Below are 15,345 nucleotides of genomic sequence, written 5' to 3'. Positions count from 1 at the left end.
AGGATGGTACACTACACTGCACTAGATTGAGAAACTGATCCGGGGACAGTATATAGTACTGCACTAGATTGTGAAGCTGATCCAGGAGGAGGGTACACTATACTGCACTAGATTGTGAAGCTGATCCAGGAGGATGGTATACTATACAGCACTAGATTGAGAAGCTGATCCAGGAGGACAGTATGCTATACTGCTCTAGATTAAGAAGCTGATCCGGGAGGACGGTATACTATACTGCACTAGTTTGAGAAGCTGATCCAGGAGGATGGTATACTGTACTGCAGTAGATTGAGAAGCTGATCCGTGAGGACGGTATACTATACTACACTAAATTGAGAAGCTGATCCGGGAGGATGGTATACTATACTGCACTAGATTGAGAAACTGATCTGGGAGGACGGTATACTATACTGCACTAGATTGAGGAGCTGATCCAGGAGGACGGTCTACTATACTGCACTAGATTGAGAAGCTGATCTGGGAGGACGGTATACTATACTGCACTAGATTGAGAAGCTGATCCGGGATTGAAAAGCTGATCCGGGAGGACGGTATACTATACTGCACTAAATTGAAAAGCTGATCCGGAAGGACGGTATACTATACTGCACTAGATTGAGAAGCTGATCCGGGATGACGGTATACTATACTGCACTAGATTGAGAAGCTGATCCGGGAGGACGGTATACTATACTGCACTAGATTGAGGAGCTGATCCGGGGCGACGGTACCCTATATTGTACTAAATTGAGAAACTGATCTGGGAGGACAGTATACTATACTGCACTAGATTGAGGAGCTGATCCAGGAGGACGGCATACCATACTGCACCAGATTAAGAAGCTGATCCAGGGGGACGTATACTATACTGCATTAGATTGAGAAGCTGATTCGTGAGGATGGTACACTACACTGCACTAGATTGAGAAGCTGATCGGGGGACGGTATACTATACTGCACTAGATTGTGAAACTGATCCGGGAGGAGGGTACACTATACTGCACTAGATTGAGAAGCTGATCCAGGAGGACGGTATACTATACAGCACTAGATTGAGAAGCTGATCCAGGAGGACAGTATGCTATACTGCACTAGATTGTGAAGCTGGTCCAGGAGGATAGCATACTATACTGCACTAGATTGAGGAGCTGATCCAGGAGGATGGTATACTATACTGCACTAGATTGAGAAGTTGATTGAGGAGGACGGTATACTATACTGCACTAGATTAAGAAGCTGATGCGGGAGGACGGTATACCATACTGCACTAGATTGAGAAGCTGATCCGGGAGGACGTATACTATACTGCACTAGATTGAAAAGCTTATCCGGGAGGATGGTATACTATACTGCACTAGATTGAGAAGCTGATCTGGGATTGAGAAGCTGATCTGGGAGGACGGTATACTATACTGCACTAGATTGAGAAGCTGATCCGGGATTGAGAAGCTGATCCAGGAGGACGGTATACTATACTGCACTAAATTGAAAAGCTGATCCGGAAGGACGGTATACTATACTGCACTAGATTGAGAAGCTGATCCGGGAGGACGGTATACTAAACTGCACTAGATTGAGAAGCTGATCCGGAAGGACGGTATACTATACTGCACTAGATTGAGAAGCTGATCCGGGAGGACGGTATACTAAACTGCACTAGATTGAGAAGCTGATCCGGGAGGACGGTATACTATACTGCACTAGATTGAGGAGCTGATCCAGGAGGATGGTATACTAAACTGCACTAGATTGAGAAGTTGATTGAGGAGGACGGTATACCATACTGCACTAGATTGAGAAGCTGATCCGGTATTGAGAAGCTGATGCGGGAGGACGTATACTATACTGCACTAGATTGAAAAGCTGATCTGGGAGGAAGGTATACTATACTGCACTATATTGAGAAGCTGATCCGTGAGGACAGTATACTATACTGCACTAGATTGAGAAGCTGTTCCGGGAGGATGGTTTACTATACTGCACTAGATTGAGGAGCTGATCCAGGAGGATGGTATTCTATACTGCACTAGATTGAGAAGCTGATCCAGAGGACGGTATACTATACTGCACTAGATTGAGAAGCTGATGCGGGAGGACGGTATACCATACTGCACTAGATTGAGAAACTGATCCGGGATTGAGAAGCTGATCCGGGAGGACGTATACTATACTGCACTAGATTGAAAAGCTGATCTGGGAGGACGGTATACTGTACTGAACTAGATTGAGAACTTGATCCGTGAGGACAGTATACTATACTGCACTAGATTGAGAAGATGTTCCGGGAGGATGGTTTACTATACTGCACTAGATTGAGGAGCTGATCCGGGAGGATGGTATACTATACTGCACTAGATTGAGAAGCTGATCCAGGAGGACGGTATACTATACTGCACTAGATTGAGAAGCTGATCCGGGAGGACGGTATACTATACTGCACTAGATTGAGAAGCTGATCCGGGATTGAGAAGCTGATCCGGGGGACGGTATACTATACTGCACTAGATTGAAAAGCTGATCCAGGGGGACGGTATACTATACTGCACTAGATTGAGAAGCTGATCCGTGAGGATGGTACACCATACTGCACTAGATTGAGAAGCTGATCCGGGAGGACGGTATACTATACTGCACTAGATTGAAAAGCTGATCCAGGAGGACGGTATACTATACTGCACTAGATGGAGAAGCTGATCCAGGAGGACGGTATACTATACTGCACTATTTTGAGAAGCTGATCCAGGGGGGCGGTATACTATACTGCACTAGATTGAGAAGCTGATCCATGGGGATGGTACACTATAGTGCACTAGATTGAGAAGGTGATCCAGGGGGACGGTATACTATACTGCACTAGATTGAGAAGCTGATCCGTGAGGATGGTATACTATACTGTACTAGATTGAGAAGCTGATCCGGGAGGACGGTATACTATACTGCACTAGATTGAGAAGCTGATCCAGGAGGACGGTATACTATACTGCACTAGATTGAGAAGCTTATCCAGGAGGACGGTATACTATACTGCACTAGATTGAGAAGCTGAACCGGGAGGATGGTATGCTTTACTGCACTAGATTTCGAAGCTGATCTGGGAGGACGGTATACTATACTGCACTAGATTGAGAAGCTGATCCATGAGGACGGTATACTATACAGCACTAAATTGAGAAGGTGATCCAGGAGGACGGTACACTATAACACACTAGATTGAGAAGGTGATCCGTGAGGATGGTACACTATACTGCACTAGATTGAGAAGCTGATCCTGGAGGACGGTATACTATACTTCACTAGATTGAGAAGCTGATCCGTGAGGACGGTATACTATACTGCACTAGATTGAGAAGCTGATCCGTGAGGATGGTAAACTATACTGCACTAGATTGAGAAGCTGATCCGGGAGGACGGTATACTATACTGCACTAGATTGAGAAGCTGATCCGTGAGGATGGTACACTATACTGCACTAGATTGAGAAGCTGATCCGGGGGACGTTATACTATACTGCACTAGATTGAGAAGTTGATCCGGGGGCATTGTGTACTATACTGCACTCGATTGAGAAGCTGATCCGTGAGGATGGTACACTACACTGCACTAGATTGAGAAGCTGATCCGGGGACAGTATATAGTACTGCACTAGATTGTGAAGCTGATCCGGGAGGAGGGTACACTATTCTGCACTAGATTGTGAAGCTGATCCAGGAGGATGGTATACTATACAGCACTAGATTGAGAAGCTGATCCAGGAGGACAGTATGCTATACTGCACTAGATTAAGAAGCTGATCCGGGAGGACGGTATACTATACTGCACTAGATTGAGAAGCTGATCCAGGAGGATGGTATACTGTACTGCAGTAGATTGAGAAGCTGATCCATGAGGACGGTATACTATACTACACTAAATTGAGAAGCTGATCCGGGAGGATGGTATACTATACTGCACTAGATTGAGAAACTGATCCGGGAGGACGGTATACTATACTGCACTAGATTGAGGAGCTGATCCAGGAGGACGGTCTACTATCCTGCACTAGATTGAGAAGCTGATCTGGGAGGACGGTATACTATACTGCACTAGATTGAGAAGCTGATCCGGGATTGAAAAGCTGATCCGGGAGGACGGTATACTATACTGCACTAAATTGAAAAGCTGATCCGGAAGGACGGTATACTATACTGCACTAGATTGAGAAGCTGATCCGGGATGACGGTATACTATACTGCACTAGATTGAGAAGCTGATCCGGGAGGACGGTATACTATACTGCACTAGATTGAGGAGCTGATCCGGGGCGACGGTACCCTATATTGTACTAGATTGAGAAACTGATCTGGGAGGACAGTATACTATACTGTACTAGATTGAGGAGCTGATCCAGGAGGACGGCATACCATACTGCACCAGATTAAGAAGCTGATCCAGGGGGACGTACACTATACTGCATTAGATTGAGAAGCTGATTCGTGAGGATGGTACACTACACTGCACTAGATTGAGAAGCTGATCGGGGGACGGTATACTATACTGCACTAGATTGTGAAACTGATCCGGGAGGAGGGTACACTATACTGCACTAGATTGAGAAGCTGATCCAGGAGGACGGTATACTATACAGCACTAGATTGAGAAGCTGATCCAGGAGGACAGTATGCTATACTGCACTAGATTGTGAAGCTGGTCCAAGAGGATGGTATACTGTACTGCACTAGATTGAGAAGTTGATTGAGGAGGACGGTATACTATACTGCACTAGATTGAGAAGCTGATGCGGGAGGACGGTATACCATACTGCACTAGATTGAGAAGCTGATCCGGGAGGACGTATACTATACTGCACTAGATTGAAAAGCTGATCCGGGAGGATGGTATACTATACTGCACTAGATTGAGAAACTGATCCGGGAGGACGGTATACTATACTGCACTAGATTGAGGAGCTGATCCAGGAGGATGGTATACTATACTGCACTAGATTGAGAAACTGATCCAGATGGACGGTATACTATACTGCACTAGATTGAGAAGCTGATCTGGGAGGACGGTATACTATACTGCACTAGATTGAGAAGCTGATCCGGGATTGAGAAGCTGATCCAGGAGGACGGTATACTATACTGCACTAAATTGAAAAGCTGATCCGGAAGGACGGTATACTATACTGCACTAGATTGAGAAGCTGATCCGGGAGGACGGTATACTAAACTGCACTAGATTGAGAAGCTGATCCGGAAGAACGGTATACTATACTGCACTAGATTGAGAAGCTGATCCGGGAGGACGGTATACTAAACTGCACTAGATTGAGAAGCTGATCCGGGAGGACGGTATACTATACTGCACTAGATTGAGGAGCTGATCCAGGAGGATGGTATACTATACTGCACTAGATTGAGAAGTTGATTGAGGAGGACGGTATACCATACTGCACTAGATTGAGAAGCTGATCCGGTATTGAGAAGCTGATCCGGGAGGACGTATACTATACTGCACTAGATTGAAAAGCTGATCTGGGAGGACGGTATACTATACTGCACTATATTGAGAAGCTGATCCGTGAGGACAGTATACTATACTGCACTAGATTGAGAAGCTGTTCCGGGAGGATGGTTTACTATACTGCACTAGATTGAGGAGCTGATCCAGGAGGATGGTATTCTATACTGCACTAGATTGAGAAGCTGATCCAGAGGACGGTATACTATACTGCACTAGATTGAGAAGCTGATCCGGGAGGACGGTATACTATACTGCACTAGATTGAGAAACTGATCCGGGATTGAGAAGTTGATCCGGGGGACGGTATACCATAATGCACTAGATTGAAAAGCTGATCTGGGAGGACGGTATACTATACTGCACTAGATTGAGAAGCTGATCCAGGAGGACGGTATACTATACTGCACTAGATTGAGAAGCTGATCCGGGAGGAGCGTATGCTATACTGCACGAGATTGAGAAGATGATCCGGGATAGAGAACTGATCCGGGAGGACGGTATACAATACTGCTCTAGACTGAAAAGCTGATCCATTAGGATGGTATACTATACTGCACTAGATTGAGAAGCAGATCCAGGAGGACGGTATACTATACTGCACTAGATTGAGAAGCTGATCCAGGGGGACAGTATACTATACTGCACTAGATTGAGAAGCTGATCCGTGAGGATGGTACACTATACTGCACTAGATTGAGAAGCTGATCCGGGAGGACGGCATAGTATACTGCAGTAGATTGAGGAGCTGATCCAGGAGGATGGTACACTATACTGCACTAGATTGAGAAGCTGAACCGGGAGGACGGTATACTATACTGCACGTGATTGAGAAGCTGATCCGGGAGGACGGTATACTATACTGCAGGAGAGATTGAGAAACTGATCCGAGAGGATGATATACTATACTGCACTAGATTGAGAAACTGATCCAGGAGGACGGTATACTATACTGCACTAGATTGAGAAGCTGATCCAGGGGGACGGTATACTATACTGCACTAGATTGAGAAGCTGATCCGTGAGGATGGTACACCATACTGCACTAGATTGAGAAGCTGATCCGGGAGGACGGTATACTATACTGCACTGGATTGAAAAGCTGATCCAGGAGGATGGTATAGTATACTGCACTAGATTGAGAAGCTTATCCAGGAGGACGGTATACTATACTGCACGAGATTGAGAAGCTGATCCGTGAGGATGGTACACTATACTGCACTAGATTGAGAAGCTGAACCGGGAGGATGGTATGCTTTACTGCACTAGATTGAGAAGCTGATCCAGGAGGACGGTATACTATACTGCACTAGATTGAGAAGCTGATCCAGGGGGGCGGTATACTATACTGCACTAGATTGAGAAGCTGATCCATGGGGATGGTACACTATAGTGCACTAGATTGAGAAACTGATCCGGGAGGACGGTATACTATACTGCACTAGATTGAGGAGCTGATCCAGGAGGACGGTATACTATACTGCACTAGATTAAGAAGCTGATCCAGGGGGACGGCATACTATACTGCACCAGATTAAGAAGCTGATCCAGGGGGACGTATACTATACAGCACTCGATTGCGAAGCTGATCCATGAGGATGGTACACTATACTGCACTATATTGAGAAGCTGATCCGGCGGACGGTATACTATATGCACTAGATTGAGAAGCTGATCCGGGGGACGGTATACCATACTGCCCTAGATTGAGAAGCTGATCCGGGGGCATTGTATACTATACTGCACTAGATTGAGAAGGTGATCCAGGAGGATGGTATACTATACTGCACTAGATTGAGAAGATGATCCAGGAGGATGGTATACTATACTGTACTAGATTTCGAAGCTGATCTGGGAGCACGGTATACTATACTGCACTAGATTGCGAAGCTGATCCTGGAGGACGGTATACTATACTGCACTAGATTGAGAAGGTGATCAAGGGGGACGGTATACTATACTGCACTAGATTGAGAAGCTGATACGGGAGGACGGTATACTATACTGCACTAGATTGAGAAGCTGATCCGTGAGGATGGTACACTATACTGCACTAGAATGAGAAGCTGATCCGTGAGGACGGTATACTATACTGCACTAGATTGAGAAGCTGATCCGGGAGGACGGTATACTATACTGCACTAGATTGAGAAGCTGATCCGTGAGGATGGTACACTATACTGCACTAGATTGAGAAGCTGATCCGGGGGACGTTATACTATACTGCACTAGATTGAGAAGTTGATCCGGGGGCATTGTATACTATACTGCACTAGACTGAGAAGCTGATCCGGCAGGACGGTATACTATACTGCACTAGATTGAAAAGCTGATCCAGGAGGATGGTATACTATACTGCACTAGATTGAGAAGCTGATCCAGGAGGATGGTATACTATACTGCACTAGATTGAGAAGGTGATCCAGGGGGACGGTATACTATACTGCACTAGATTGAGAAGCTGATCCGGGAGGACGGTATACTATACTGCATTAGATTGAGAAGCTGATTCGTGAGGATGGTACACTACACTGCACTAGATTGAGAAGCTGATCGGGGACGGTATACTATACTGCACTAGATTGTGAAGCTGATCCGGGAGGAGGGTACACTATACTGCACTAGATTGAGAAGCTGATTCGTGAGGATGGTACACTACACTGCACTAGATTGAGAAGCTGATCGGGGGACGGTATACTATACTGCACTAGATTTTGAAGCTGATCCGGGAGGAGGGTACACTATACTGCACTAGATTGAGAAGCTGATCCAGGAGGACGGTATACTATACAGCACTAGATTGAGAAGCTGATCCAGGAGGACAGTATGGTATACTGCACTAGATTGTGAAGCTGGTCCTGGAGGATGGTATACTATACTGCACTAGATTGAGAAGCTGATCCGTGAGGACGGTATACTATACTGCACTAGATTGAGGAGCTGATCCAGGAGGATGGTATACTATACTGCACTAGATTGAGAAACTGATCCAGGAGGACGGTATACTATACTGCACTAGATTGAGAAGCTGATCCAGGAGGATGGTATACTATACAGCAGTAGATTGAGAAGCTGATCCAGGAGGACAGTATGCTATACTGCACTAGATTGTGAAGCTGGTCCAGGAGGACGGTATACTATACTGCACTAGATTGAGAAGCTGATCCGTGAGGACGGTACACTATACTGCACTAGATTGAGAAGCTGATCCGGGAGGATGGTATACTATACTGCACTAGATTGAGAATCTGATCCGTGAGGACGGTATACTATACTGCACTAGATTGAGGAGCTGATCCAGGAGGATGGTATACTATACTGCACTAGATTGAGAAACTGATCCAGGAGGACGGTATACTATACTGCACTAGATTGAGAAGCTGATCTGGGAGGACGGTATACTATACTGCACTAGATTGAGAAGCTGATCCGGGATTGAGAAGCTGATCCAGGAGGACGGTATACTATACTGCACTAAATTGAAAAGCTGATCCGGAAGGACGGTATACTATACTGCACTAGATTGAGAAACTGATCCGGGAGGACGGTATACTAAACTGCACTAGATTGAGAAGCTGATCCGGGAGGACGGTATACTATACTGCACTAGATTGAGGAGCTGATCCAGGAGGATGGTATACTATACTGCACTAGATTGAGAAGTTGATTGAGGAGGACGGTATACTATACTGCACTAGATTGAGAAGCTGATGCGGGAGGACGGTATACCATACTGCACTAGATTGAGAAGCTGATCCGGTATTGAGAAGCTGATCCGGGAGGACGTATACTATACTGCACTAGATTGAAAAGCTGATCTGGGAGGACGGTATACTATACTGCACTATATTGAGAAGCTGATCCGTGAGGACAGTATACTATACTGCACTAGATTGAGAAGCTGTTCCGGGAGGATGGTTTACTATACTGCACTAGATTGAGGAGCTGATCCAGGAGGATGGTATACTATACTGCACTAGATTGAGAAGCTGATCCAGAGGACGGTATACTATACTGCACTAGATTGAGAAGCTGATCCGGGAGGACGGTATACTATACTGCACTAGATTGAGAAGCTGATCCGGGATTGAGAAGCTGATCCGGGGGACGGTATACTATAATGCACTAGATTGAAATGCTGATCTGGGAGGACGGTATACTATAGTGCACTAGGTTGAGAAGCTGATCCAGGAGGATGGTATACTATACTGCACTAGATTGAGACGCTGATCCGGGAGGAGCGTATGCTATACTGCATGAGATTGAGAAGATGATCCGTGATTGAGAACTGATCCGGGAGGACGGTATACTATACTGCTCTAGACTGAAAAGCTGATCCATTAGGATGGTATACTATACTGCACTAGATTGAGAAGCAGATCCAGGAGGACGGTATACTATACTGCACTAGATTGAGAAGCTGATCCAGGGGGACAGTATACTATACTGCACTAGATTGAGAAGCTGATCCGTGTGGATGGTACACTATACTGCACTAGATTGAGAAGCTGATCCGGGAGAACGGCATACTATACTGCAGCAGATTGAGGAGCTGATCCAAGAGGATGGTACACTATACTGCACTAGATTGAGAAGCTGAACCGGGAGGACGGTATACTATACTGCACGTGATTGAGAAGCTGATCCGGGAGGACGGTATACTATACTGCACGAGAGATTGAGAAGCTGATCCGAGAGGATGATATACTATACTGCACTAGATTGAGAAACTGATCCAGGAGGACGGTATACTATACTGCACTAGATTGAGAAGCTGATCCAGGGGGACGGTATACCATACTGCACTAGATTGAGAAGCTGATCCGGGATTGAGAAGCTGATCCGGGAGGACGTATACTATACTGCACTAGATTGAAAAGCTGATCTGGGAGGACGGTATACTATACTGCACTAGATTGAGAAGCTGATCCGTGAGGACAGTATACTATACTGCACTAGATTGAGAAGCTGTTCCGGGAGGATGGTTTACTATACTGCACTAGATTGAGGAGCTGATCCGGGAGGATGGTATACTATACTGCACTAGATTGAGAAGCTGATCCAGGAGGACAGTATACTATACTGCACTAGATTGAGAAGCTGATCCGGGAGGACGGTATACTATACTGCACTAGATTTCGAAGCTGATCTGGGAGGACGGTATACTATACTGCACTAGATTGAGAAGCTGATCCATGAGGACGGTATACTATACAGCACTAGATTGAGAAGGTGATAATGGAGGACGGTATACTATACTGCACTAGATTGAGAAGGTGATCCGTGAGGATGGTACACTATACTGCACTAGATTGAGAAGCTGATCCGGGAGGACGGTATACTATACTTCACTAGATTGAGAAGCTGATCCGTGAGGACGGTATACTATACTGCACTAGATTGAGAAGCTGATCCGTGAGGATGGTACACTATACTGCACTAGATTGAGAAGCTGATCCGGGAGGACGGTATACTATACTGCACTAGATTGAGAAGCTGATCCGTGAGGATGGTACACTATACTGCACTAGATTGAGAAGCTGATCCGGGGGACGTTATACTATACTGCACTAGATTGAGAAGTTGATCCGGGGGCATTGCATACTATACTGCACTCGATTGAGAAGCTGATCCGTGAGGATGGTACAGTACACTGCACTAGATTGAGAAGCTGATTCGGGGACGGTATATAGTACTCCACTAGATTGTGAAGCTGATCCGGGAAGAGGGTACACTATACTGCACTAGATTGTGAAGCTGTTCCTGGTGGATGGTATACTATACAGCACTAGAATGAGAAGCTGATCCAGGAGGACAGTATGCTATACTGCACTAGATTAAGAAGCTGATCCGGGAGGACGGTATACTATACTGCACTAGATTGAGAAGCTGATCCAGGAGGATGGTATACTGTACTGCACTAGATTGAGAAGCTGATCCGTGAGGAGGGTATACTATACAGCACTAGATTGAGAAGCTGATCCGGGAGGATGGTATACTATACTGCACAAGATTGAGAAACTGATCCGGGAGGACGGTATACTATACTGCACTAGATTGAGGAGCTGATAAAGGAGGATGGTATACTATACTGCACTAGATTGAGAAGCTGATCCAGGAGGACGGTCTACTATACTGCACTAGATTGAGAAGCTGATCTGGGAGGACGGTATACTATACTGCACTAGATTGAGAAGCTGATCCGGGATTGAAAAGCTGATCCGGGAGGACGGTATACTATACTGCACTAAATTGAAAAGCTGATCCGGAAGGACGGTATACTATACTGCACTAGATTGAGAAGCTGATCCGGGAGGACGGTATACTATACTGCACTAGATTGAGAAGCAGATCGGGGGACGGTATACTATACTGCACTAGATTGTGAAGCTGATCCGGGAGGAGGGTACACTATACTGCACTAGATTAGGAAGCTGATCCAGGAGGACGTTATACTATACAGCACTAGATTGAGAAGCTGATCCAGGAGGACAGTATGCTATACTGCACTAGTTTGTGAAGCTGGTCCAGGAGGATGGTATACTATACTGCACTAGATTGAGGAGCTGATCCAGGAGGACGGTATACTATACTGCACTAGATTGAGAAGTTGATTGAGGAGGACGGAATACTATACTGCACTAGATTGAGAAGCTGATGCGGGAGGACGGTATACCATACTGCACTAGATTGAGAAACTAATCCGGGATTGAGAAGCTGATCCGGGAGGACGTATACTATACTGCACTAGATTGAAAAACTGATCTGGGAGGACGGTATACTATACTGCACTAGATTGAGAAGCTGATCCGTGAGGACAGTATACTATACTGCACTAGATTGAGAAGATGTTCCGGGAGGATGGTTTACTATACTGCACTAGATTGAGGAGCTGATCCGGGAGGATGGTATACTATACTGCACTAGATTGAGAAGCTGATCCGGGAGGACGGTATACTATACTGCACTAGATTGAGAAGCTGATCCGGGACTGAGAAGCTGATCCGGGGGACGGTATACTATACTGCACTAGATTGAAAAGCTGATCCAGGGGGACGGTATACTATACTGCACTAGATTGAGAAGCTGATCCGTGAGGATGGTACACCATACTGCACTAGATTGAGAAGCTGATCCGGGAGGACGGTATACTATACTGCACTAGATTGAAAAGCTGATCCAGGAGGACGGTATAATATACTGCACTAGATGGAGAAGCTGATCCAGGAGGACGGTATACTATACTGCACTAGATTGAGAAGCTGATCCAGGGGGGCGGTATACTATACTGCACTAGATTGAGAAGCTAATCCATGGGGATGGTACACTATAGTGCACTAGATTGAGAAGGTGATCCAGGGGGACGGTATACTATACTGCACTAGATTGAGAAGCTGATCCCTGAGGACGGTATACTATACTGTACTAGATTGAGAAGCTGATCCGGGAGGACGGTATACTATACTGCACTAGATTGAGAAGCTGATCCAGGAGGACAGTATACTATACTGCACTAGATTGAGAAGCTTATCCAGGAGGACGGTATACTATACTGCACTAGATTGAGAAGCTGAACCGGGAGGATGGTATGCTTTACTGCACTAGATTTCGAAGCTGATCTGGGAGGACGGTATACTATACTGCACTAGATTGAGAAGCTGATCCATGAGGACGGTATACTATACAGCACTAGATTGAGAAGGTGATCCAGGAGGACGGCATACTATACTGCACTAGATTGAGAAGGTGATCCGTGAGGATGGTACACTATACTGCACTAGATTGAGAAGCTGATCCTGGAGGACGGTATACTATACTTCACTAGATTGAGAAGCTGATCCGTGAGGACGGTATACAATACTGCACTAGATTGAGAAGCTGATCCGTGAGGATGGTACACTATACTGCACTAGATTGAGAAGCTGATCCGGGAGGATGGTACACTATACTGCACTAGATTGAGAAGCTGATCCGGGGGACGTTATACTATACTGCACTAGATTGAGAAGTTGATCCGGGGGCATTGTATACTATACTGCACTCGATTGAGAAGCTGATCCGTGAGGATGGTACACTACACTTCACTAGATTGAGTAGCTGATCCGGGGACAGTATATAGTACTGCACTAGATTGTGAAGCTGATCCAGGAGGAGGGTACACTATACTGCACTAGATTGTGAAGCTGATCCAGGAGGATGGTATACTATACAGCACTAGATTGAGAAGCTGATCCAGGAGGACAGTATGCTATACTGCTCTAGATTAAGAAGCTGATCCGGGAGGACGGTATACTATACTGCACTAGTTTGAGAAGCTGATCCAGGAGGATGGTATACTGTACTGCAGTAGATTGAGAAGCTGATCCGTGAGGACGGTATACTATACTACACTAAATTGAGAAGCTGATCCGGGAGGATGGTATACTATACTGCACTAGATTGAGAAACTGATCTGGGAGGACGGTATACTATACTGCACTAGATTGAGGAGCTGATCCAGGAGGACGGTCTACTATACTGCACTAGATTGAGAAGCTGATCTGGGAGGACGGTATACTATACTGCACTAGATTGAGAAGCTGATCCGGGATTGAAAAGCTGATCCGGGAGGACGGTATACTATACTGCACTAAATTGAAAAGCTGATCCGGAAGGACGGTATACTATACTGCACTAGATTGAGAAGCTGATCCGGGATGACGGTATACTATACTGCACTAGATTGAGAAGCTGATCCGGGAGGACGGTATACTATACTGCACTAGATTGAGGAGCTGATCCGGGGCGACGGTACCCTATATTGTACTAAATTGAGAAACTGATCTGGGAGGACAGTATACTATACTGCACTAGATTGAGGAGCTGATCCAGGAGGACGGCATACCATACTGCACCAGATTAAGAAGCTGATCCAGGGGGACGTATACTATACTGCATTAGATTGAGAAGCTGATTCGTGAGGATGGTACACTACACTGCACTAGATTGAGAAGCTGATCGGGGGACGGTATACTATACTGCACTAGATTGTGAAACTGATCCGGGAGGAGGGTACACTATACTGCACTAGATTGAGAAGCTGATCCAGGAGGACGGTATACTATACAGCACTAGATTGAGAAGCTGATCCAGGAGGACAGTATGCTATACTGCACTAGATTGTGAAGCTGGTCCAGGAGGATAGCATACTATACTGCACTAGATTGAGGAGCTGATCCAGGAGGATGGTATACTATACTGCACTAGATTGAGAAGTTGATTGAGGAGGACGGTATACTATACTGCACTAGATTAAGAAGCTGATGCGGGAGGACGGTATACCATACTGCACTAGATTGAGAAGCTGATCCGGGAGGACGTATACTATACTGCACTAGATTGAAAAGCTTATCCGGGAGGATGGTATACTATACTGCACTAGATTGAGAAGCTGATCCGGGATTGAGAAGCTGATCTGGGAGGACGGTATACTATACTGCACTAGATTGAGAAGCTGATCCGGGATTGAGAAGCTGATCCAGGAGGACGGTATACTATACTGCAGTAGATTGAGAAGCTGATCCAGGAGGATGGTATACTGTACTGCAGTAGATTGAGAAGCTGATCCGTGAGGACGGTATACTATACTACACTAAATTGAGAAGCTGATCCGGGAGGATGGTATACTATACTGCACTAGATTGAGAAACTGATCTGGGAGGACGGTATACTATACTGCACTAGATTGAGGAGCTGATCCAGGAGGACGGTCTACTATACTGCACTAGATTGAGAAGCTGATCTGGGAGGACGGTATACTATACTGCACTAGATTGAGAAGCTGATCCGGGATTGAAAAGCTGA

The sequence above is a fragment of the Pleurodeles waltl genome, chromosome 9 (genome assembly GCF_031143425.1).
Source record: "Pleurodeles waltl isolate 20211129_DDA chromosome 9, aPleWal1.hap1.20221129, whole genome shotgun sequence".
NCBI classification, from domain to species: Eukaryota; Metazoa; Chordata; class Amphibia; order Caudata; family Salamandridae; genus Pleurodeles; species Pleurodeles waltl.
This window is presented reverse-complemented; position numbering follows the sequence as displayed.